A 25,289-nucleotide genomic window follows, 5' to 3' on the forward strand; every position below is an offset into this window, starting at 1 on the left:
GAATGCTGAGGTTCTTGGTTTGGCTGTTTTCTCTTAGGTCAACAGGTTTTTCAACAGTTTAAATAAACGTTTGAAAAAGGAGGTGGGGCAAAAAGTGAGATGGGAAACGAGGTGAGAGCTTCCATTTGAGGGTATGTTTTGTTGGAAGGCTATTGCACAGCATTGCTGAGAGCATTCCCATACTGATAGACACTCCCAAATAATACCCATTGGGGGAGTTACACAAGCATGTATAGAGGTGTCAAACTGGCTAGTTTGTTGATGAACTTCCCTACAGCCAGCTGTCCAGATCTAAGGAAATATCCCTTTGCTGTCATGGAAGAGTAAATCTGGAATGTGAGACTCAAGAATGCTTCTTGAAAGAGTTACAGCGAGCAAGGGACATAAAAAGCAAAAAGAGGTTCTTTAAATACATTAGGAGCAAAAGAAAGACAAAGGAAAGTGTAGATCCTGTACTTCCAGAGGAAAGGAGAGCAAATGACTTCAAGATGGCAGAGGTGTTTAATGCCTATTTTGCTTCAGTCTTCACTTAAATGGTTAATGGTGACCAGATACTCAACACAATTAATATTAACAACAAGAGGGAAGAATCAAAAGCCAAAATAGAGAAAGAACAGGTTAAAGACTAGTTAGGTAAGTGAGAGGTATTCAAGTCAGCTGGGCTTGATGAAATTCATCCTAGGGTACTTAAGGAACTAGCTGAAGCAATCTTGGAACCATTAGCATTATCTTCGAGAACTCATGGAGAATGGGTAAGGTCCCAGAGGACTGGAGATGGGCAAAAGGACACAGAGAATTATAGATCAAGCAGACTAATTTTGAACCTGGACAGACAATGGAAAAAATAATTAAACAATCAATTTTTATGCACCTAGAGGATTATAGTGTTATAAAGAATAGCCGGCATGGATTTGTCAAAGACAAATCATACCAAACTAACCTAATTTATATCTTTGACAGGGTTACTGGCCTTAGTAGATAGGGGATAAGCAGTAGACATGATATATCTTGATTTTAGCAAGGTTTTTGACACCGTTCTACATGACATTCTCAAAGGAAACTAGGGAACTGTTGTCTAGCTGAAATTACTGTAATGTGGGTGCACAACTGGTTGAAAGACCATACACAAAGAGTAGTTATCAAAGATGTCCTGTCAAAATGGGTGGAACATATGAAGGGTGGGGAGTCCCTCGGGGTCAGTCCTGGGTTCAGGACTAATCAATATTTTCATTAATAACTTGGACAATGGAGTGGAGAGTATGTTTATAAAATCTGCAGATGACACCAAGCTGGGAAGTGTTGCAAGCACTTTGCAAGATAGGATTCGAATTCAAAATGCCTTGTTAAATTGGAGAATTGATCTGAAATCAATAAGATGAAACTCAGTAAAGATAAGTGCAGAGTTCTACACTTCTGAAGGAAAAATCAAATACACAACTACAAAATGGGGAATAACTGTCTGGGTGGTAGCCCTGCTGCAAAGGATCACAAGTTGAATATGTCAACAATCTGATGCAGTTGCAAAAAAGGCTAATATCTTTCTGGGGTGTATTAGCAGGAGTGTTGAATGTACGATACACGAGGTAATTGTCCTGCTCTACTCGCCACTTAGCTGGTCTACAGTGTTCAGTTCTGGGTCCCACTTTTTAGAAAATATGTGGATAAATTGGAGTAAGTTCAAAGGAAAGCAACAAAAATGATAAAAGGTTTAGAAAAGCTGACCTATGAGGAAAGGTTAAAAAAACTGAGCATGACAACAGAAGACTGAGGCGGGACCTGATAAGAGCCTTCAAATATGCTAAGGGCTGTTATAAAGAGGACTGTGATCAATTGTTCTCCATGTCCACTGAAGGTAGGACAAGAAGTAATGGGCTGAATCTGCAGCAAGGGAGATTTAGTTTCGATATTAGGAAAACCTTTCTAACTATAATGGTAGTTAAGTTCTGGAATATGCTTCCAAGGGAGGCTGTGAATCCCCACCATTGGAGCTTTTTACAAACAGGCTGGACAAACACCTTTCAGGGATGGTCTCAATTTACTTGGTTCTGCCTCTGTGCAGGGGGCTGGTCTTGATGACCTATGGAGGTCCCTTCTAGCCCTCCATTTCTACGATACTATGGTTCTTACCCTCATACACCATTATAATACTTTGAGTCCTGGACTGATTTATCTGTGCAAGAAAATCAGTCCAGAACTCAGCAGGCATTGCTAAAATGACTCCACTACTTGATAAGGATGAATTGAAGACAATGCAACTTCAATATATAGCAAAGATTCCTTTTACCAGTGCTTATAATTACACCATTTTGGATATTATATAAAATATAATGCTCCTTTGAGCAGTCTTCCTTTAGGATTATTATAGAAAATACTCCCAGAAGGCTCAAGTATGTGGCTGATCCCCCTTATTTATAAAACTTGAGAAAGCGTTGCCTAGTAAAGAGCCTACGCTATTTCTCGCAGTCAGGGAAGGGATTTGTTCGGTAAAGATACAGGAGTGTATGAGAAAGAAAATGGCAGTATATGCATGTGTTTTAATTTTTTATATGGTCAAAGAAGCTCAGCTAAAATTGTCGCTAAGAATATATGCAATACCTGAGTATTTTTAGCTTATCTCAGGTCACATTTCCTGTATGCATTAATCTGTGGTTGGACTAACAGCTCATACAAACACTCTTGTCAATGGTTCAGATCAATGTGCAAGAGGGATCACATTTGGGCATTTCAGATTGAAACAAAAGTGTTGGCTCTATAGTTAAATATTCTACTTATGGCTCATAATAAGGCTCTAGTGGCAACATAAGTCTCAGCAAAACACCACTGAAATAAATAGAGTTATATCAGGGATGAATTTGCTCCTAAGTAAACAATTCATATTTGTAAAGGGAAAGGCTCAGTGGTGGGAGAGAGGTTTCTGTTACTTCCAAGGTACTGTGGATTGATTGAGTTTAATACATTATGTAGAGATGGGCTAAATTTTTTGGTCAAATAGTAATTTGCCAAAATATGCAGTTTCGGGGCAACTGAAACTATTTGCAAATTCAGGTCAAATTCGACCGATAGTTTTAGCCAAATAAAAATGTCAAAAAAGTTGAAACGGTTCATTATGACATTTTCAAAATGAAGTGTTTCAATATTTCATTTAGAAATGAACTGTGTCATTTCAAATCGACATTTCTAAAACAAAATGTGGATTCAAAACAATGTTCAAAATTTTTAGTTCAACCCAAATGAAAAGTTTTTCTTCTTGTCATCCATTTAGTTTGAAACTAAGCAATTTTTTTCCAGATTTTTTGGTTCAGCTAATCAATCAAAAACATCATTTATTTACTCAGCTCTAATATTTTGATGGATTAGCTAACATTTTCATTAAGAGGCAAGTACCGGAATTACGTTACATATCTCATTACAGAAATTGGGCATCATTACATCTAACCTCAACTCTAAGGGACGTCAAATGCTGAAGTGACTTAGAATAAAGACTGATGGGATTTTTACAATGTGGTCCATACAATGGCTTTGTATATGTTGTGAGGGTTACTGTTGATTATAAAATTATAGCAATATTTGGACACCATGCATGGCAGAAACACAGACATTGGTTGGAATGGTAAGAATAGATATGCCAATATAGATACAATTCAGATTTTATTTGCTGCTGGCAATGACAATTCCGACCTCCTAGAAAGGTTTGAGTGGAAGAAGATTTTTATTTTTTCTTAAATAGTAGGAATGCGTTACCTTGGTGTTATGCCAGAGTTAGTATATGTCATAGGTCACAAGGAAGAATAAGATAGAAAAGGAGACTCTCTAGCTGATAATTTTCAAGAACAGGCACTTGAGTTGTTCATACAGATGCAGAGCTAATTCTTGTTCTTGCCAGTTCCCTGTTCGTGGTCAGCAACTTTTATAGCCTTCTTCCAAAACTCATGACTGTATGCCTGGCTGTCATGCAAATCGGTCTTTCTGAGTCTAAGGTCTGCAGATATCTAGTCGAAGTACCGAGTCTTTGGCTTCCCCTTGGTTGTCTTCCTCCACAATCGCTAGGAAAAGGGAAATTCCGATTTCAAACCAAAGGCATGGGCTGCTAAATTTAATGATACAGAGCTAATAGCAGAAAATAGGCAATTTCTAGTAGTTTGCATATGAAACATAGGTACTATTTTGAAAAATTAGCTCTATATTATGGGACACCTAATCACATAGGTGAGCAGTTACTAATCATGTCAATAGTCCCACTAGCCTGAATGAATCCATTCTTCTTCCATGCTCTGGCCCCAAATCGTTACATGCACAAATAAATCTAAAGAAAATTTTCAAGCAGAAGACCCTGCAAGAACCAGAGTCACTCCACTGCCCCAGTGTGAACTATATGAATGGTACATAGCTTTTTATCCTGTAAGGATGAACTCAGAAGGGTGATGAACTAAAGCACCATCTGGCTAGGTTTCTGAGACAGTACTGAGCAAAACATTCAGAAATCACGGGTGACTTTTGTATTGTGTTCCTGGTTATTCTTAAATCAGGGCATTTATTATTCTTGAGATTACAATAAACCCAAAGGCCCCACTCACCACTGGCCCCCATTGTGCTGTGCAAATATGTTTTCCACTGAACATCAGTAATTGGGTACATGACTTTATTAATTATACCTACACTGCATGAACATTCACACAGCAATGATTGAGGCCCCAGCATGGTACTTATGCAATGTGCTTAACTTTTAACATGTAGTCCACTGACTTCAGGTTAGACGTGTGCTTAAGTACCTTGCTAAATCAAGGCCTAAACTCTGCAAATCCCATTCCAGTCTTAGTGTGGAAAGGATTCCCTGGGAATTGTCTCTTCTATGCTTGTTACAAACTCCTAGGCCATGTCTACACTACAGCTTATCTTGGCATAATTTATCTTGCTCAGGGGTGTTGTCATAAATATAAAGGGAAGGGTAAACCCCTTTGAAATCCCTCCTGGCCAGGGGAAAGCTCCTCTCACCTGTAAAGGGTTAAGAAGCTAAAGGTAACCTCGCTGGCACCTGACCAAAATGACCAATGAGGAGACAAGGTACTTTCAAAAGCTGGGAGGAGGGAGAGAAACAAAGGGTCTCTGTCTGTCTTTATGCTGTTTCTGCCGGGGATAGACCAGGAATGGAGTCTTAGAACTTTTAGTAAGTAATCTAGCTAGGTACGTGTTAGATTATGATTTTTTTAAATGGCTGAGAAAAGAATTGTGCTGAATAGAATAACTATTTCTGTCTGTGTATCGTTTTTGTAATTTAAGGTTTTGCCTAGAGGGGTTCTCTATGTTTTGAATCTAATTACCCTGTAAGGTATCTACCATCCTGATTTTACAGAGGTGATTTCTTTACTTCTATTTACTTCTATTTCTATTAAAAGTCTTCTTGTAAGAAAACTGAATGCTTTTTCATTGTTCTCAGATCCAAGGGTTTGGGTCTGTGGTCACCTATGCAAATTGGTGAGGCTTTTTATCCAACATTTCCCAGGAAAGGGAGGGTGCAAGTGTTGGGAGGATTGTTCATTGTTCTTAAGATCCAAGGGTCTGGGTCTGTAGTCACCTAGGCAAATTGGTGAGGCTTTTTACCAAACCTTGTCCAGGAAGTGGGGTGCAAGGTTTTGGGAAGTATTCTGGGGGGAAAGACGTTTCCAAACAGCTCTTCCCCAGTAACCAGTATTTGTTTGGTGGTGGTAGCAGCCAATCCAAGGACAAAGGATGGAATATTTTGTACCCTGGGGAAGTTTTGACCTAAGCTGGTAAAGATAAGCTTAAGAGGTTTTTCATGCAGGTCCCCACATCTGTACCCTAGCGTTCAGAGTGGGGAAGGAACCTTGACAGGTGTGAATAAATCACCCCCCCCCCACAAGTGACATAAGTTACACCTAACGTGGTGGTGTGGACAGGGCTATGCCAGCTTTTCCCACCGACATAGCTACTACCCCTCACAGCTAGTGCCCTTAGACAGGAATATGGACAGAATACTGCAGCTTAGATAACAAGGAGGAACTATCAGATACCTTGTAATAGGAGCAGATATAAACACACTAACCATTTTTGTAGTCTATATCCTCTCATACACTCAGACATGTCTGCTTAGAATAATCACGGGCATAAGACATACAAGATATGTTTATGCAGGTAAAAACAAGATGAGGCTACAAAAGACACTGAAAATGTTTTGTATTTGAAGCACAGAAATCAAGAGAAGAGCTAATAAAAACTAAAGTTTAGTTTCACCTGGTTAAAAGGCCTCCAGGAGAATGGCTGAGATGAACTGCCAAAGAGAAACACATTGGGAAGTACAATGAAAGCCAGAAACAATGATTGAGATAGGGTCGACAGACAAAGGGATAGGTGCTAACGACTTTTAAATGTCACAGCTACACAAATCTCAACGTATAGGTCAATAAAAAAGACAGAGAGAAAAGAAAAATAGGGAAGAAAAAACTGTTCTCCAATAGAATATTTCCTGAAACAGCAACTAAGATATTAGTCCCCTCTGAGCTCTCTCCTTGTATTCAGCCCACTCAATATCTTTGACCTTATCTTTGACTAATTGCAAGGTTATTATATATTATTTATGTTACAGTAGTGCCTGGAGGCCTCTACTGAGATTGTAGCCATGTTATGCTAGGTGCTATACAAAGTCCCTGCCCAAAAATCTTACAACCTAAATAAATGAGGCGCACAAAGAAGGATTGGTTTCAGAGTAACAGCCATGGTAGTCTGTATTCGCAAAAAGAAAAGGAGTACTTGTGGCACCTTAGAGACTAACCAATTTAAGGATTATTATTCCCATTTTGGGGATAGGAACTATGGCCCAAGTCACACAGAAAGTCTGTGATAGTGCCAGGAACCAACCTATATCTCCTGAGCGCTAGTCGAATGCCCTAATCATAAGACTATCCTTCTGCATCTTCTGTTTCACTAGTGATACCAGCGTTGGTGCCCTCTCTGCTCCCTTCTATCACCTCAGTATCTGTATCTTTTCCAATGCAGCCTCATACATGGAAAGCTCTATTTTTAAAGCTGTTTTCAAGCATCTAGTTTCACCATGTTCAAATCGTCCTTAAACCTGTGTTTCCTTGTTTCGGAGGAGGCAGGGGGAGGAAAGGTAAAGATAAAAATATATATTTTAACAGCCCCCCCACAAGTTAAAAGTTCCACCAAGATGTGTACACACCTTCCTGGACCCTATCTCAATCATTGTTTCTAGCTTTCATTGTACTTCCCAATGTGTTTCTCTTTGGCAGTTCATCTCAGCCATTCTCCTGGAGGCCTTTTAACCAGGTGAAACTAAACTTTAGTTTTTATTAGCTCCTCTCTTGATTTCTGTGCTTCAAATACAAAACATTTTCAGTGTCTTTTGTAGCCTCATCTTGTTTTTACCTGCATAAACATATCTTGTATGTCTTATGCCCGTGATTATTCTAAGCAGACATGTCTGAGTGTATGAGAGGATGTAGACTACAAAAATGGTTAGTGTGTTTATATCTGCTCCTATTACAAGGTATCTGATAGTTCCTCCTTGTTATCTAAGCTGCAGTATTCTGTCCATATTCCTGTCTAAGGGCACTAGCTGTGAGGGGCAGTAGCTATGTCGGTGGGAAAAGCTGGCATAGCCCTGTCCATCAAATCACTACTGACATTCTTGTCCTATCTCTTCCCTTCTTCCTGGTCTATTTGTGACTTTCACTTAGGACCTGAGCCCAAGCCAAATGTAGCTAACGGAAAGTCTCTTTGAAGGCCTCCATGGGCTTTGGATCAGCCCCCTGTTTTATGTCCCATTTGGATTGTGCACTCATTAGAGCAGAGACTGCATCTTTGCTCCATTTTCTGAGGTGCTTGCACATTGTTGGGTGTTTGAAAAAAATACTAATAACGGTGTCATAAAACTGGATGGTCAAAGCAACCGAAGTGATGGCCCAGGGCGAGGGAGATTATTGAATGACCTCTGGACTTCCAATGTTAACCAGTTAAAACAGGAAAGGACAGGCTGGCTGGTTACCAGAAGTACAAAGGAGCTTAGTCATGTCAATAATTTCACTAGCCCTAGGACCCCTCTCATGTTGCATTGAGCATCCATTTTTCTGACTCCAGAAATGCCAGGGGACAGAACAGCCATTGATAATGAGTTGGAAGAAAATAAAGGCAGTGTAATCACCCAGTAGTGCAAAGAAACAGACAAGCCTCAGATTTAAAAAAACAAAACAAAGAGCCAGACAATTAATCAGAGTAACTGTAGTCTCAAATAGTTTGTCAGGCCCAGAAATCAGCTGGAATTCAATAGTCGAGAAGCACTGCAGCCTTTAAATGTAGTTACAGTCAGAAAAGTGACGTTCATATTCGACACATCTGCTCCCTGTGGCTTTGCATCATCTCTGCTGCCCAGTGCACTGTAGTAGGGGAAAGCCTCATGTATCACCAACAAAATTGACAGCTAAATTCTAGTAGCACAATCATTATCAACAGTAATGATATGAGAGAGAACAAAAACAGCTTGATGCAGAGATCTCATTTTGAGTTTACAGTTATGGCCATTAGAAAAAACCCATCTTTTGTTTTTAAACATGAACATTAAGCACATTTCATATATAGTATTATTCATTGTGTTATCTTAGCACCTAGTTGTCCCAACCAAGTTCATGGCCCGATTTTCCTAGATACTATACAAATGTATAATCAGAGACAGACCCTGCCCAAACAGTTTAAAGTCTAAATGTACAGACAATAAATAAAAAAGAATGAATATGGGATTTTATTAATTATTGTTATTACCTACTTGTAGACTGGTATTGTTGGAAACCTTGCAGTGTCATTTCTAAAGAAATTCTTCTGATTATAACCATACTTCACGCAATGACAAGCATTTTGTTTTGAAATCATTTTACACGATATAGACATATAACATATCCTTATTACAGTAATAGCCTGGTTTCCAGAAATACTGAGCCCCTGTAGGTCACATTGACTTTAACTGGAGTTGTGGGTGCTCAGTCCCCCTGAAAGTCAGGTCATGATGGCTCATCGTCAATATAATTCAGATGTTTTAGATCCAGCGTCATAACATTTTAAAAGCAAGTATAGCACCGAGGTAGTTCCAAAGCACCATCTAAAGATCAGAAGTACCTGAGTACTACATCCAGAGCACTTCTGATACATATGGATCCTGAAATTTTGACTTGTGCCTTTATCTTTCCCCATTGAGATTATACTAATTCCTGGTTTGTCAAGGCTGACCCTTCTTTGTCTGGACCTTTATAAAACACCCCACAGCAAAAATCTTACCTTTAAAAAATCGACTGACCACTTGACCTGATTCTCAAAGTCTTTACATGAGATGCCTCTGGGGTTTCAGATGTATATTTCAAAGCTGTGAAATTGGCTTAGATAGTAAATCCACTCAGGTAAAGGCCATAATTTCTGAACCCCTTCAGTGCTCATTGGCTGTTTACTCTGACTTTCTCCCACCCCCTCCAGCTGTCACAGAGGGTGACTTTGAACAGCACCAAAGTGACTTAGGAACATAAGTCCCATTGGAAGTCATCATTTTAGCTTTAAAAAAAGAAAAGATGAGTCCAGACATAAAATATTTAAGTCTGAGAAAGGATATCCTTGATTTTACAATAAACTTTTATTCAAACCATTTCATAATACTTAACTAATAGTTTTAAGCTATTGAAAGCCCCATAGTCCATTGCACTGGACATATACAGAACCAAATTTGTAAAAATATGTAGTGGAGCTGAACAGGATAAAAATGATGACTCTGTAGCGAACCCCACATCCCACCTCACAAAAATCACGGGGTTTGTTGCTGAAGATATGGTCTTAATGATTAGGGGCCAAGTATGTTTCCATAATGTTTGTTTCTAGGTGTTCCAGATATGGAAGGAATATATATTATGACATGCCAGTCATTTGACTGGATGCTCCTTGGAAAACTTGCTGGGATAAAAGCATTCTCTGGAAACAGCCAGGGAATTAATAATCAGTTAACACTGCATTGGCCAGATCACTTTCCCTTCAGTTCTTGTCTCTTAGAAGTTTCTACAGTTTCTTCAGTGATTGCATTTGACTAGTCCTGCATAACAGTAAATTGTTAATGTGCATCTCACCCAGTGCTATGGTTTGGTCTGAAGCCTTTCCCTTTTTCTTCATTACTTTTGAAACTTGACCTCAATTTATATGAAAGATGCACTCTTTCTACTTTACAACACCACTCTGGGGCTGATCCAGTACCCTCTGAACTCACTGGCCAAATTCCTGTTCTCTAAACGTGAGCAGGATAAGGCTCTCAAAGATGAAGGCAAAGATATTCCAAAATGAGTGTCTAACATTAGTTAGGTTCCTAAATCATTTGCCTAATTTTGAGAGATGCTAAGTACCTGTAATTCGCAGGTCACCATGATGACTTCTGAGGGACGTGCATGTGCTAACTCTGAAAATCAGGCCAATTTCTTAGACACCTAAGTTTTTAGGTGACTAGCTATAGACACCCAAGTTTTAAAATTTTGGCCTAATGGTTCAATCTCACCAGGAGCTGGGCACTTCCTAAAGTCACTGGCAGCAGAGAGCACTCATCCCTTGCCTGGAGGCATGCAGAACCTCACAGGATTAGGCCCTGTTTCACGAGTTTAACTTCCTGTTTTTACAACATCGTGGAAGGTGGTTCAGCACCCATCATTGCAGATACATAAGAATAGATCCTGCGGTGATGATGGATTTTAAACTCAGACTGACATTCGGCAGGATGTTTTTTATCTGACTAACCTACAGAATCTGTGACATACGCAAACTAGCAGATGTCAAGGAACAAAACATGGGAACAGTAAAGCATCAGCATTGTCACTTCAACAAACAAAATGTACCAGGTGAATACCTTCCTATGAGCAATGTAATTTATAATTACATTATAATTATAATATTCTAGGTTAGTCTTGTTGGTATTACATACCTATGTGCATTTTGGGAGTCACTCACATCACACCCACAGCATGCATGGCATATATGACGCTATAATTGCACATTCTGTTGCATATCACTGCTTGCATACATTATCCATCTTACAGAAATTAATGTGACACAAAACACAGGTGCAATGATGTGTCTGAATGTTATTAAAGAGGGAATACAAGTCTGGCTGTACAATATATCAGAAAAAGGTCATTCATTCCTTGCAGTCCAAACTCATTTCCCACACTGCACTTAACCTCAGTTCTCAGAATCTGCAAAACAAAAATGAATCACAGATACCTTGTGTCACCTTTTTGGTTTAGAAAATCTGCTCTTAGTTGTAAAAAAATATCAGGTAATACAGTACTTGATTTGGACGGAATCCAAGAAATTATACTTGCTATAAATACATGCTTCTGGACTTGGGTTTGTAACAGCTGCCTTTGCAGTCAAATGGGAGTTTTCCCATTGTCTTTATTGGGAGCTGGATTGGGCCCTGAAGCTATAGCAATTATACTTGCCCTGGGCTTTATCTACAGTATCTTGGCTATATTTAGGCCCCTGTTGTGCAACCCTTTCTCGAGATGCTGAGCACATACTCACATGAGTCGTCCCTTCGATGTTGACATGGGTACTCACAACAGTAAGTACTCACCAGGGTGGGCGGGGCTTGCATTTTGTTTTGATATCACAGTTCAATGAGACAAAGAACGGTCTCCTTAAGAAGATCTGGGGAAGATGGAAAGGTTCCCACTTTGGACATGTATATTGATTCTTAATTAACTTGTATTGCAGTGGTACCCAGAGATCAGCCAGAGCAGGCCCTATTGTGCTGGGATTACCGGAAGAGTAGGTTCGTTTTTCTGGTCTACTGGAAAATATTTGAACTATTATTTCCAGCTCATTTTATTTATTCCTTGATCACTTTGAAGGAGTAAGAAAGGAATGGGCATGTTATAAACACCATTACTTGCACTGTTATAATCTTTTGAAAAATAGCAGCTAATCAGAATATCTTTGTGACATTCCCCAGGGTTGTGATCACTTCGCTCCCACCTGCCCTTAGCATGCTGAAGCCTTGTCCGTGCCTGCCAGGGTCAGTTCCCCGACACCCCCCACCCCTGTCAGCACAAGCACTCCCCTCCCAGCCCAGTGAGCTCTGCTGTCCCTTGTGCAGGCTAGTGGTAGGCACACTGCAACCCCGAGTCCTCTGAGCATCCCCACATGGTGTGCAGCCCCTTATCCATTGGACAATCACAGAATGACCAGATCCGCTGTTCCCAAAGGAATGGTACACCACGGCTTACTGGTTACATTTTAGGGGATGTCTACACAGCAAAGAAAAACCCGCAGCTGGCCGTGCCAGCTGACTTGGGCTCGCAGGGCTCAGGCTGAGGGACTGTTTCATTGCTGTGTAAACTTCCGGGCTTGGGCTGGAGCCGGACTCCAGGACAGCAAAGCAGGAGGATCCCAGAACAGCTCCACAGCCTGAGGTCCACGAGCCCGAGTTGGCTGGCCATGGGCCAGCTGCAGGTGTCTAGTTGCTATGTAGACATAGCATTAGACCCCCGCTTTCCTTGACACACACAGCACTTAGTGTGATGCTGGCAGACCAGGTGCCAACTCATGCCAAAATCCCCATGTCTCCAATGAACGCTGACAGATACATAGCTGGAAACAGTCTGGCTCATCTGTATGTCAGTATTGTTAAATAGATATTAGAGGTATAAAATGTGCTTAGTGTTTAGACTTTATGGAATGCTTGTGAGGTGCTGCGTGGGTTAATCTCACTCATAACATCTGTATCCCACATTGTAAGGTAATATTTGTCAATCTGCAATGTGAGCCTCTGTGTCTGTGTAAATCACACATTAAATCCTGTGAAATGCTGGGCTCCCACAGAAAGTGTTACGTCTAACAAGGAAGGCCTATCAAGGACAGATGGACTAGAGTGGAACATTAAAAGGGACCAAAGACTTTAGTGTTTACTCTTCCACCCAGGAAGATGAGACTTGCAAGTGAAGACTTTGTTGTTTACTGGAGTGAAACATTAAAAGGGACAAAAGACTTCATTGTTTACTCTCCTGAATTCGTCCCATCAGCTGAGTTTGCAACTCCAAGCAGAAGGGAGGAAGCAAATAAAAACCTCTAATAAGGAGGAATTGGATCTTTATGATGCTTGGACTCTGCAGAGCAAGGATTACTAGGCATAAGTAAAAGATCCCCAGTGCTTAGTCTGAGTAAGCCCTAAATGCCAATATAGAGCTTGCTTATTATTGACATTTCTACTGTTTTTGGAAACTTAAGATTGGAACTTATTTGTGCACATATATATGTTTTCCTGCTTTAACCTTATAAACAACTCTCGTTTCCTTTCCCTATATAATAAATCTTTAGATAATTTACTGTAGGGTTGGCTACAAGCTTTGTCTTTGGTGTGAGATCTAAAGTGAAATTGACCTGTGGTAAGTGACTGGATCTTCAGGATTGGGAGCAACCTGAATAGTGCTGTGATCTTTGGTGTAAGGGACCATCTATCACAAAGGCAGGCTTACCTGGGTGGCAAGACAGATCAGAGTAGCCAAGGGGACTGCCTATGACTCCATGTTAAGGCTGTTTCCATGCCTGAGGAGTTCACCCATGATATTGTTGATGAAATCTAAGTATAGAACTGACAACCAATTTGGGGTTTGGGCCCTGCTTCTTCATAGTCTGCCCTGAGGTTGGTACTCACGCTCTTGAGCCACTAAAGAGCAGTTTGTCACTTATATTTGTTTACAGAGAAAGCAAATATAAGTTTATCTAATAAAGAACAGAGATTTAAATAATAGCAAGCAGAAACATTGGAAACAAGGGCTCCAGATAAAATAAAATACTAACACACATTCTAGGGCCTAAACTCAACTAACAAGATGTTCTCTTATCTAATAAGATATTCCTTACTCCTTACCCCAAAGTCCTTCTCATGGTGTTTTTCAGCCAGAATGGCTGAGACTCTCTTTCATGAGACCAAACCCACTGGCAACTTCTCTCCTGAGATGGAGGATGCCCGGGCATCTTTACGCATGCCCAGATATATCAGACCCGTCCATTGGTCTTCACCTGTAAAACAGGGTTCGTTCCCCTCTCCCCATCGCATCCCCCAGCCCACTGTTTATCTCTTCCTGTTAATTTTTCCTTCTGAAGTCCCTGTAATGGCTTCATTAGCATTTTACTCAGCATGCTAATGGACTTCTATTGTAAGACACACAATCAGCTAGGCAGATAAGCAGCTGAGGGACCTGCCTTTAATTACAAGGCCTTAGGAACATAATTTCCAACATATATACCTATCTCCTTACGTATTATCCACACATACATTTCACAATGGCTATGATGACCTGTGTGGCTCAGGCCTTCAATAGAAACCTTACATGACATTCCTTGGTGAACTAGTATATAAATACGAGACCCAGGGGATCCCTGTAACCCTTATGCAGCCTTGTGTCCTCTGCCAGCTGCTAATCAGTGGTTCTTGGGTCACAATCTTGTCAGCCAAACTGTTTTAATTAACAAAGGCAGGCAGTGACTAAGGCCCTATGTTCTGTTGATCTGGAGGATGGACAAAGGTTAGATTCTTTAAGATGAAATCATAGTCAGCTGTAGCACACGATCAGTATTTTCTAATGCTTGGCTTTTGGGGACAGGCATATTGGAATGCTCTAGGGATGTAGAAGACTGATTGGTGATCAGAGACGTCTTTCATTACAAGATCACGTATTTTAAAACAGGAAGGGTGATGTCCAGTTCCTGACAAACTAAGGGAATGTCTATACTGCAATCACAGGGTGTGACGACTGCAACTCGTAGAAAGAGCTGAGCTTTGCTCAGGTTCCAGAGCAGTGAAGCTGCAGCAGTGCACAGTGGTACAAGGTAATTATTCATGGGGCTCGCCTGCGCTGAAGCCCACGCTCCCACAGTGCCACTGTGCCAGGACCCAAGCTAGCTAGATAAAAACTAGCTCAGGTGTGTCTACTTGAGCTGCAATCACACCCAGTGACTGCAGTGTAGACGTATTTGAAGATCTAATCCTGCTCCCACTGAACTCAGTAGAGGCCAGATCAGGTCTCATTGGGCAAAACCCTGATACAGGCCTGATTTTGGGCCACACTTACGCTCTTTGAGTAGTACCTTATTCCATGAGTAATCCCAATGAAATCAGTGTGTCTACTTGTGGTGTAAAGCACTAATCGACATGTCAGAATCAGGCCGTCTGCGGGCCAAGGATTTTTAGTGCAGAATCAACAAAAGCAGCTTGAACCCAGCAATCTGCCTTGCTTGTTGCAAAAGATGACTGACAGTTACCAAAGTCAGATTTATGTGTCACAGATTTCCATGGCAACTCGACACAGTAAAATAAGGACTTTTGTAAATATGCATTCCACAAGCCCTGGTATCCGCTCTGAGTTCAAAATAACAGCCTACAAGAAGTGTTCGCATTGCATGCATTGCTCTGCAGCTAACAGATGTTCAAGCACACAGAGAGCAAGGAGCCTGCATTTACCTTTCTTCCTTTTGTTGCGGGCTCATTAGGAGGCCAGGGCACAAAACGCCCATGTTATGTTATTTTACTCCAGGCCAATCAGGTGTGAGTCATGGTATGGATTGCACACCGCCTTGCAGTAAAATAGTCATCTCCACCAATTAAATAAATTAGCATAGATTGTCAAAAGGCTTTAAAGATGATTAGCAAATAGCGCCGAGAAATATGCACCAGCTTCAGAATTCTGTGCTGAATCCCCTGAGCAGCCAGGATGAGAAGTGGATTGCATGAGTCTGCAAAGTCTAAAATAATAATCTTTTCAAAGAAACTTTGCAAAACTAAACAGTCGCTAAAACGTGGCATCTACCTAACCTTCCCCGCTCCCTTATCAACCTGCTTTCCTGTCTCCTGGATAACCACCAGCGGATTGCCCCATGGACTGTCATATGGAGTGGACCTATATCATCTGCAACTTCAGAGGATCTGAGAGACAAAAGAAGCATGTTAGCTAACTTTGATATGTCTAATGACATTTTTAGCCTTAGTATTTGGCACATCCACCATATAAGTCTAAAGACCAGGAGCCTGATTGCCTCTTGTTTATGCCAGCATAAATCTGGCACAATTCCCAGCACAGTCAGTGGATTTACATCGGTAATGCACTGATGTAAGTGAGAGGAGAATCAGTCCTTTTTCTGAGCTGAACACAGGAACACCTTTAATTCTACATGTAGGGTTGCCAGGTGTCCAGTTTTCGACTGGGCAAAGGGACCCTGGTGGCTCTGGTCAGCACTGCTGTTAAAAGTCCGGTTGGTGGTGTAGCGGGGCTAAGGCAGGCTCCCTGCTGCCTTGGCTCTGCACTGCTCCTGGAAGCAGCCAGGATGTCCGGTCCCTAGATGCAGGGGTGATCAGGGAAGCTCCACATACTGCCCCCGCCCCCAGCGCCGGCTCCACAGCTCCCATTGGCCGGGAACTAGGGCCATGGGAGCTACGGGGGCGGCATCTGCGGGAGCGGGCAGTGCGCACTGTGCAGAGCCACTTGGCTGTCCCTGCGCCTAGGGGCTGGACATGCCAGACACTTCCGGGAGCAGCGCGGAGCCAGGGCAGGCAGGGACCCTGCCTTAGCCCCACTACACCACTGACCAAGAGCCACCTGAGGTAAGTGCCATCTGGCCAAAGTCTGCACCCCAAATCCCCTGCCCCAGGTCGAAACACCCTCCCGCACCCTAACTCCCTCCCAGAGCCTGAACCCCGCACCCCCTCCTGCACTCCAACCCCCTACCCCAGCTCTGAGCCCCCTCCCAGAGCCCACACCCACACCCCCTCCTGCACCCAAACTCCCTCCCGGAGCCCTCACCCCCTACCACACTCCAACCCCCTGCCCCAGCTCCGAGCCCCTTCCTGCACCCCAAACCTCTCATCCACAGCCCCACCCCAGAGCCCAAACTCCCAGCTAGAACCTGCACTCCCTCCCACACCTCAACCCCCTGCCCAAGCCCTGGGCTCGCTCCCACACTTCAATCCCCTACCCCGGCCTGGAGACCACTCCTGCACCCCAAGTCCTCATCCCCAGCCCCACCCTAGAGCCCACACCCCCAGTCGGAGCCCTCACTCCCTCCCACACCCCAACCCCCGGCCCCAGCCCAATGAAAGTGAGTGAGGGTGGGGGCTGGAGTGAATGGGGGGCAGGGTCTCAGAGAAGGGGCATGGCAGGGGCGGGGCAAGGGTGTTCGGTTTTGTGCAATTAGAAAGTTGGCCACCCTGCCTACAGGCTATACATAGAATTGAAGCATATTTTGTAAGTCGGGCTTAATTTTCTTGCTGAGAGTGAATAAATAAAAAAAAAAAACAAAATGAAAATGCAACAGAGAGCAATTTCCTTCAGTGTATTAACTCAGGAAGCCTGATTCTGGCCAAGACGTTCTAACACAGATGTCTGTTTGTCCTTTGCAAGCACTGACTGGAACTAAGGGCAAGTGTGGCTAGTGAAGCTGGAGATTTCATGAACATCTTACATTATTTTGTGGGTTTGAAGTACTGCAAAAATAGGAGCTGCTCCCGCCTCCTGTAAGTACCACTGTGCCTCGAACAGGAAAGGAACTATGTGCATTCAGACTGTAGTCTAGAAATAAGGGTATGTTTTGCAAAATGAATATTCCAGATTCCTGGAGTCCTCTAGTATTTCAGGGCCAGTTATCATAAGAACGCTAAGAGATTTCCAGACAATATTTCAGTGGCAATAGCTTGTTCACTTACTCTAACCCTGCCTCTGAAAACAGCACAGAAGCCTAGATAAAGCAATGCACTTGAGCCAATGTCTTCAATGAGCATATTCATATGCTTAAAATTAAGCATGTGCTTAAGTGTAATCCTGGAGTGGGGCCAGAATGAGCTCATGAGCCCCTCTCCCTGCTGCAGAGAACACTGGCTGTTCATTTGTTGGCCAGGAATCACGAGCTGAAAGAGTTCTGTTAGGGCCCAAGCTTAGCAGGGGCTGTTGGGGGCCTTCCACTGCCAGCTGAATTCCCTGGGAACAGAGGGCACTCCTGGCTCAGCATCTCTTTGATGGGGCCATTAGCTCTGCTGGAGGTCTGGATGTCTGGGCAAAATTATATACAACAAACACTACCCGAGGTAGAAAAAAGTAAGGGTCTGAGCACTTGATGTTGGTCTGTGCTTTTCCTCACTTCAGTACTCAGGGCCTTTGACTTCAGTGGGAGTTCAATGGAAGGACACTCAATGCTTTACAGTACATGCTAAACAACTCATAGCATTGGGCCTGTAAGGATTTAGATAATTATGGAGGTACTATAGCTCCATGGTTAAGGTATGTATATTATTTGCTTATATTTTTCAGAACATGCTTTGTCCAGTGAGTTTCACTCATGTTATTTTCCACTACTTATTGACTTCTTGATTAATCCTTTTAGGTTTCTGCCTTGCAAATCCACAATTTTAAGGGCATCCCAGGTTTGCTCAGGAGAAAAGTCAAATATTTCAGGCAGTCAGGATATTATTTCCCACCTCAAATGGTTGCGTAGAGCCTCTGTTATTATTCACACAATAGTGTTTTAAAAGAAAAGTCAAAAACAAAGTAAGCACGTTGGTTCTGAATTAATTCTGATGCCATTTTTAAAAAGAGAGTAGCAGATCTGAGTGCAGTGCTGAAATGAGTCACAGCTGGCCAAATGCTGTAGTCCACTGGGAGTTTTGATTGGGAATGATACAAAGAAGAGCTGCAAAATTTAACTGAATACTGTCTATCATACACACAACCCTTGTTTTTCCCTTCACGAGTTTTCAGCTTCACTCCCTACAACTGAAGTTGATGTTTCTAGTTTAATTCTTGTCCTGCATGACATCTCCAATTTAAGTGTACTAGAGATGAAAGGCATGTTTAATTGATTTAGGATGATCATTCCTGTTTCATTGTGACAGGAAGGCCACACGCACACACACACACCCCCTACCTACCTTGTTTTTTTTCCCCCATGCTACTTTTGCAATCTGGGCCAAGGCGGTTTCACAAAAAGCTGTTTTTTTCTTAATGCCTATTTTGAAATCTTACCCATTGCCAGAAGTCACATACAGTCACACACTTGTTTCCATGCCAGTGAAACATGTTAAAGAATGCGTTCCATCTTGCAAAGCAATGGGGAATAGTGAGTGTGATAAAACGATGCACAACCAACATGGTATAACAACTAGGGTGCTTCACGCTCAGATATGTCCCTTTCTCTGTTTTCAGAGCTTTTTTAAAGGTAAGAATCTCTGGCTCCCTTAATGCCTATTCTCCCTTTAGTAATCAGTCTGCACTGCAGGCTCAGTAATTCTTACCAAAAAGAGGCGGATCCTTGACAGGAAATACGTCACAACGCAGTGGTGTGCTATAGTGAGGTCTCACGTTAGTATAATACTGTACATTGCCAAATGCAATGGAGTAACCTCATTCTGCAAATAGGCCCAATGAAGGTAATGGAACCACTTGTGGTTTAAAGTAGTGCTCTGGGTGAGGAAAGGTGTGTGCTTGTTCACTTACTCTAACTCAAGTTTCTAACTGTTTTACCTGAATTGAGGATTTTCATTTGTATTCACTATAACAATTATCGTCACATATTCTGCTGACTCTTGAAACACTGATCTCACTTGTGTGGGTTACCTTAAACCAAAGACCTTGTTACACCTGACATAATAGGCTTCCTGAATCTTGAGCAATAACAAAGTCAACAGGAAGACTGGAAGTCTATTAAGAATAATGACTCCTGAGAGTCCACAGGATGTAAAACAGCTGGCCCAAAGACAAGGGTGTTAACTTGGTCAGGAAGTAAACTACCTTGTTGTTGAACAAACCCAATACACTAGCTCAGGGTGTGGAAGGTGGATAACCTGGAATTGTAACGATGAATCTCCCATGGATATTTTGAAACTAATCTTCTAGGTATTGAACATCTGCAATATAGGAGAGGGTTCATTCTCCAGGGAGTGATCTTCAAGGGCGAGGAGTGGTTGAAAACAAAGGAAGAGAACCTCAATTTTGACAAGACAGAGACTAGCTGTGTTTAGGGTGCCTAACACTACCAGTCCTGATGGTGGCTTCAACTTCTCAGTGCTACTGTAATACAAATAAAATATAAACAACAACAAGCTTGTTTGGACTGTTCAGAATACGACTTTGAATTCTAAGGGGTAATTTCTAGACATAGGCTAACATTTTCAAAAGTGCCTAAGCTCCACTGACATTTCCAGACACATACACACGGCTCTCTACTCTCCTGGGTGGGCCATAAAAATGCCCCCTCCCCCCTCCTGCTCACAAAGTGGTCAGAGATAATAGGTGATGATAGACTTTAAGAAAAGGAACCTACAGAGCACTGCAATTGCCAAGAGAAAGACCTCCTCTGTGTCACCCCTGGGCACTTGTGAGCTCCTTAAAAAGAATAACACAAAAATGGAGGAAAGGAAACCACAGATATGGCGGCGTGCCACAAAAACATCTGACTGGAAAAACAAGTAAGACAACTTAGATTGCTGAAATATTTGTAACAGGAAGGTGCTGCTCAGAGGCTTTGAATACTTAGGTAGGGCTGTGCCATTCAACAGCACGAGGGCACAGAATGAATCACAGCATAACGCGGCAGGCTTTAAAATAAAATGCCCAATTCCCATTTACACCACAATCCCATTTTCACCGCTCAGCCAGTGTAAAGGGGTCACAAAGTGGGTGTAAGTTGTATTAGAAGTAGAGCTGGTCGATAGTTCTTAAACAAAAAACTCTTTCATTAAAAAGAAGGCTTTTTTCAAAAATGAAAATGTTGTGAAAAGCGGTTGCCTTTTTAAAATGATGTGACATCTGTCACATTTCTCAGTAAAAATGTGATCAAAACATGACTGAAATTGGGGGCAAAAGAAACAAGGTGTGTTCTCTCTGTCTGGGTTAACCACACCAGTTCCCTCGGTACAGCTGAATTGACACTGACTGTACATGCCAAAGGGCATTTAGAATCCTGTCTTTTATACTTCCCAGCCTCTCTCAATCCAAGGAGGGAGAAAGACCACTTCTGGTTCTGAAGAGAATCAGTCTGTGGTCACCGCTTGTAACTGGATCTTAAAGACTGCAGGACAGGGAACCCCTCCTTAGTAATTGGTGTGGCCATAGGGGGTATTTGTATACAGTATGCTCATAGGCCCCCACGATGGTGAACCTATAAGGGGCACAACAGGCAGGACAACAGAAGCTGGCCTTGCCTGGGAATGATTGTGAATTATTTCCCCAACCACCACCACCTAAAAAAAATCTTCTTCTCTTACACTGAAAGGACAACTCTCTCGCCACAGACTGTCTCTCCTAGTGAAGATGAACCAGGGCATGTGAATAGAACAGCTGCAGTGTGAGCCTAAAACATGTGATGGGCCGCATTCTCAGCTGGGGTAAACAGATATCACTACATTGACTCAGCCTCGCAGATACGGACTTCAATGGAGTTGCACAATTTGTACCAGCTGAGGAATTTGGCCCATTATCTTTAAAAAATTTGTTCTCCAAGAGGTTTATTTTCTTCTGAATTGAGCAGGAAGTTGAGGATCTTCCCGGGAATATGAGGAGAAGTAAAGTTTTGGGGGAAACTGCTGGGGGAGATTTAAGGAGGCTCTTCTCCAGCCTTTGGTGTTCTTCAGTATTGCTCAGGAATACCCGGGCCCTTTCCAGCACTTCAAAATTTGCTAGAAGCAATAAGAGGAAAAGCGGCTCTGTGTAAGTCCCAGCTGCATCTCATTACAAGGTTCAATATTTAATGCATGTAGCCCATGTGCCGCCAGCCCACAAAAACCTGTTGTAATCTCACTGTTTAATTTCCATACATTAATGTGAAATCATGAGATTATTGAAAACTTCCTGGGTGGGGGTACACATCAGCATAGCTCCACAATGGTACTGTCCCAATGACCACTGGCTAAGGATCTGACCTAGGTATTGTAAAGAAAAAACGCATGTCATGGAAGCCTTCGTGGGCTGATTCTGCTCCTATGGTGGTTTCTGTGACCGAGCTTAGGCCCACAATCGTTTTATTATGAATGGATCTCATTCTTTATCACTAGTGCTGCAACACAGGTTTGTGGGGTTGACATTCTGCCTGTTCATGCCTGGGGCCCACTCTGCTCCCTTTCCGTCACTAGCACGGAGTCAGGGGAGCAAAAACTCCTGTAACTCCAACAGAGGCCACCCCGGCACTGGGGAGTCCCTGGCAAGTGGAGAGCTGGCAGAGCTCTCTCCCAGTGCAGGGGACGTGACAGGGCAGAGGAGGAACAGGCTGGAGGAGCAGTTGCAGGGTGAAGCCAGCAATCCCCAGGTTGCCTGTGGTCACTAGGCGACCATAACCAGCCTGTCCAGTCAAGGCAGGCCAGAAGCCGATAAACTGTTCAGGACTGCAGCAAAGAATCAGGAACCTATAATTTACAGCCCCGCTTTCTGAGGAGCCCAGCCTAAGTCAGACTCAGCAAAGAGCCTGGACCCCTTTCTTTAATAATCTCTTCACAGGGGGAGAGAGGGGGAGAGGTTTTCTTAATCTTTAAAATGAGGAGGAGGGGAAGCCATGTCAGTTTCACTTGTCCTGGGGAACAGCTGCCAGAACCCCAGGGAGCTGCCTCAGAGGAGCCATGCCTACAAAAGTGAATTGTGATCACAGGAAAATTCTCCACTTTTCAAATGAAAAAAGCAAGCCCAGTACCCCTTGTACTTAGGGGAAGAGATATTTTAAAAAAAGACAGTCCCACTCACACTCTTTTTACTATTTTTATCTCTGTCAAATTAAGAAAAAAAAACCCTGAACAAAAGGAACACAACCCACAGCCATCTGAAGTGATCTGCCAGGGGAAAAGAGGTGTACGGGTCTATAGACAATACAGAGTATATATATAACCCAGGGGATTTGCAATATCGAAACTGCCTCAACAAAACGCAAGAACATTCTAGAAGCACTGGGCCATAGGGCTGCAGAGGTGTCACTTACGGGCAAAGGGACAGCCGTGGGGAGTTTTGCTCCACAAGGGGAATGATGCCAGGATGCCAGAACCCATGTAAGGGATAAGCAGCTCTTGGGTTGCACATCCCAGCTCCATGGGGATCCTCCCACACTGATGGGAGAATGTGCAGATACAGTGTTTCTCTCACTGAGCTGTCCTATTGGAGTTTTCTCTTGTGGATGGCTGTTGCAACACTGAAAGCGTAGGAATAGTTATACAGCTGCTTACTGCTGCTCCCCAGTCTGGAGGAATGTTCTTTCCCTTCAACCCCTGTGGCGTTGTCCCTGCCACACCCCTGTACCTGAGTTTGGCACAGGGGACAGGATTTGCCCTTTAGAGCAGAATTTGGTTCCTGGTAGTTAAGTCCTGGTATCAACAGCCAGGCGCCTTGGATTTGTTCCATGATTAAATCTGGGTCTGTAAGGGCATGATCCAAAGCCTATTGAAGTCAGTGGAAAGAACTCAGTGGGCTTAGATTAGGCTGTAAGTGCACAGGAGGTGACCAAGGTCACCATGGAAGGGGAAGTTTTCCTTCCTTCCACGGAGTAGGTGTTGACAGCCCAGGACTGGAGGTGTGGCCTTTCAGATCCTTATCTTCTCCTGACAGTGTTCTGGAGAGAGTGATAGGCTCCCGGGCAAGACACCTGCACACCTGGTCATACGGCAAAGGATTCTAAATTACAGAGCAGAGCCGGAATGCTATCGCCCCATGTGCTGGCATCTGTCCTGGGCCAGCGTGCAGCATGGTCACAGCATGGAATCTTCTCAGTCGTGCTCCAAGAGTGGCTTGGGAACAGGGAGAGCACAAAGAAGTGGATGATGGAAAGAAAGTGTGCGGTTTCCTGGAAACTGAGCCTTGGCAAAGTAGAGTACAGAAACCTGACTAAAGAGGCTACCTAGCAAATGACCCTTGTAGTCTGGGATGGTGATGGGAGACTAATTTCCTCATTGCAACTGCGACATCGGGCACTGCCCAGTGGAGACTGGCACAGTGATTATCCTTGTGCAGAGCAGGTACAATCCATACAGTGGGGTGAACGTCTACACACGGTTGGTGCCAATTTAGTAGACACAACGGGTGAAATTCTGGACTGGGCCTCAACGTGTATATATACACTGCAGCTGGAGGGGTGATTTTGACCTGAAGGAGACACACTTGTGCTAGCTCTGATTGAGCCAGCCCGCTAAAGATAGAAGTGTAGCCACTGCAGTGCAAGCAGCGGGACAGGCTCGCCCCCCCGTCCAAGGCCCTAGGTCTGTACTTGGGCAGCTAGCCCCTCCCTCTGCTTGCACAGCCACAGCTACACTTCTATTTTTACCATGCTGACTCGACCAGAGCTAGCACAGGGAGGTCTCCTCAAGCTGGAAATTACAGCTCCAGTGTAGACACACTGTCAGAGTGCCGCACACAACTCGCAGCCCAGAGGGAGAGATGAGTCAAGGAGGCTGTAAGCCACCTTTGCACCCTCCTGAGTGTGGGCTGCTCCAGGGGCTGGTGAGGTTCCCAGTGTAACTTACAGAGCTCTGGGATCCTAAATTACAGCAGTCTCATTTGGCTGCCCTATGGGCAGAAGCGCTGCCTGGAGTCCCCCCAGTGCTGCATGCTGTGGCCCTGCCCTCTACATGACTCTCCTACCTCCATTCTCATCCTATGCATGCTCCCTATGCCAGGGCTGGCAAGGGGGCCCTTGGATGTCAGCCTTATGATTGTCTTCCTTGCTGCTTTGCCAGGGAAACCTTGCCCTGAGAAAGACTAGACTTTTAGGGACCCTTTGCCAGCGTGAACAGGTCAGCGCATTGGGGCAATCATAGGAGCACTAGAGAGTCCACAAAGTGGTGAGCTCACCAAAATTCTCTGGTGTAGAAAAGTCTCTTGAACCATCTGCTTGGTAAATACATTTTAACATTTCCTAGGCATAGTTGGTCATTAGGTAGTTTAATGAGGAGTGACACGATGAACATTATCTCCCCTCCTGTCTCCCTCGGCTTTTTACACAACATGCTCTTGTTTTACTATGCTCAGAGAAGCCAACATATTTCCACTGTCTGCCCACTTACTAGGTTAGGGCGTAGTACTGGGAGTAATTATTTCATGTAAGAGAATAGCAGCAATAAAACAACCTGGCATCTCTCTGTAGAAAACAGTGCGAAGGAAGCTTGCAGTCTGTTTTTAAGTTCAAAGTTTCTTTAACGCTCAGGCATTTATTTTAAAATGTAAAGAAAATGGACTAACTGGAATGATTCATCTCTCAGCTCAATGAAAAATGGAAGCATTTCAGTC

Source organism: Lepidochelys olivacea (genome assembly GCF_965140295.1).
Source record: "Lepidochelys olivacea isolate rLepOli2 genome assembly, chromosome: 1".
Classification (NCBI taxonomy): domain Eukaryota; kingdom Metazoa; phylum Chordata; order Testudines; family Cheloniidae; genus Lepidochelys; species Lepidochelys olivacea.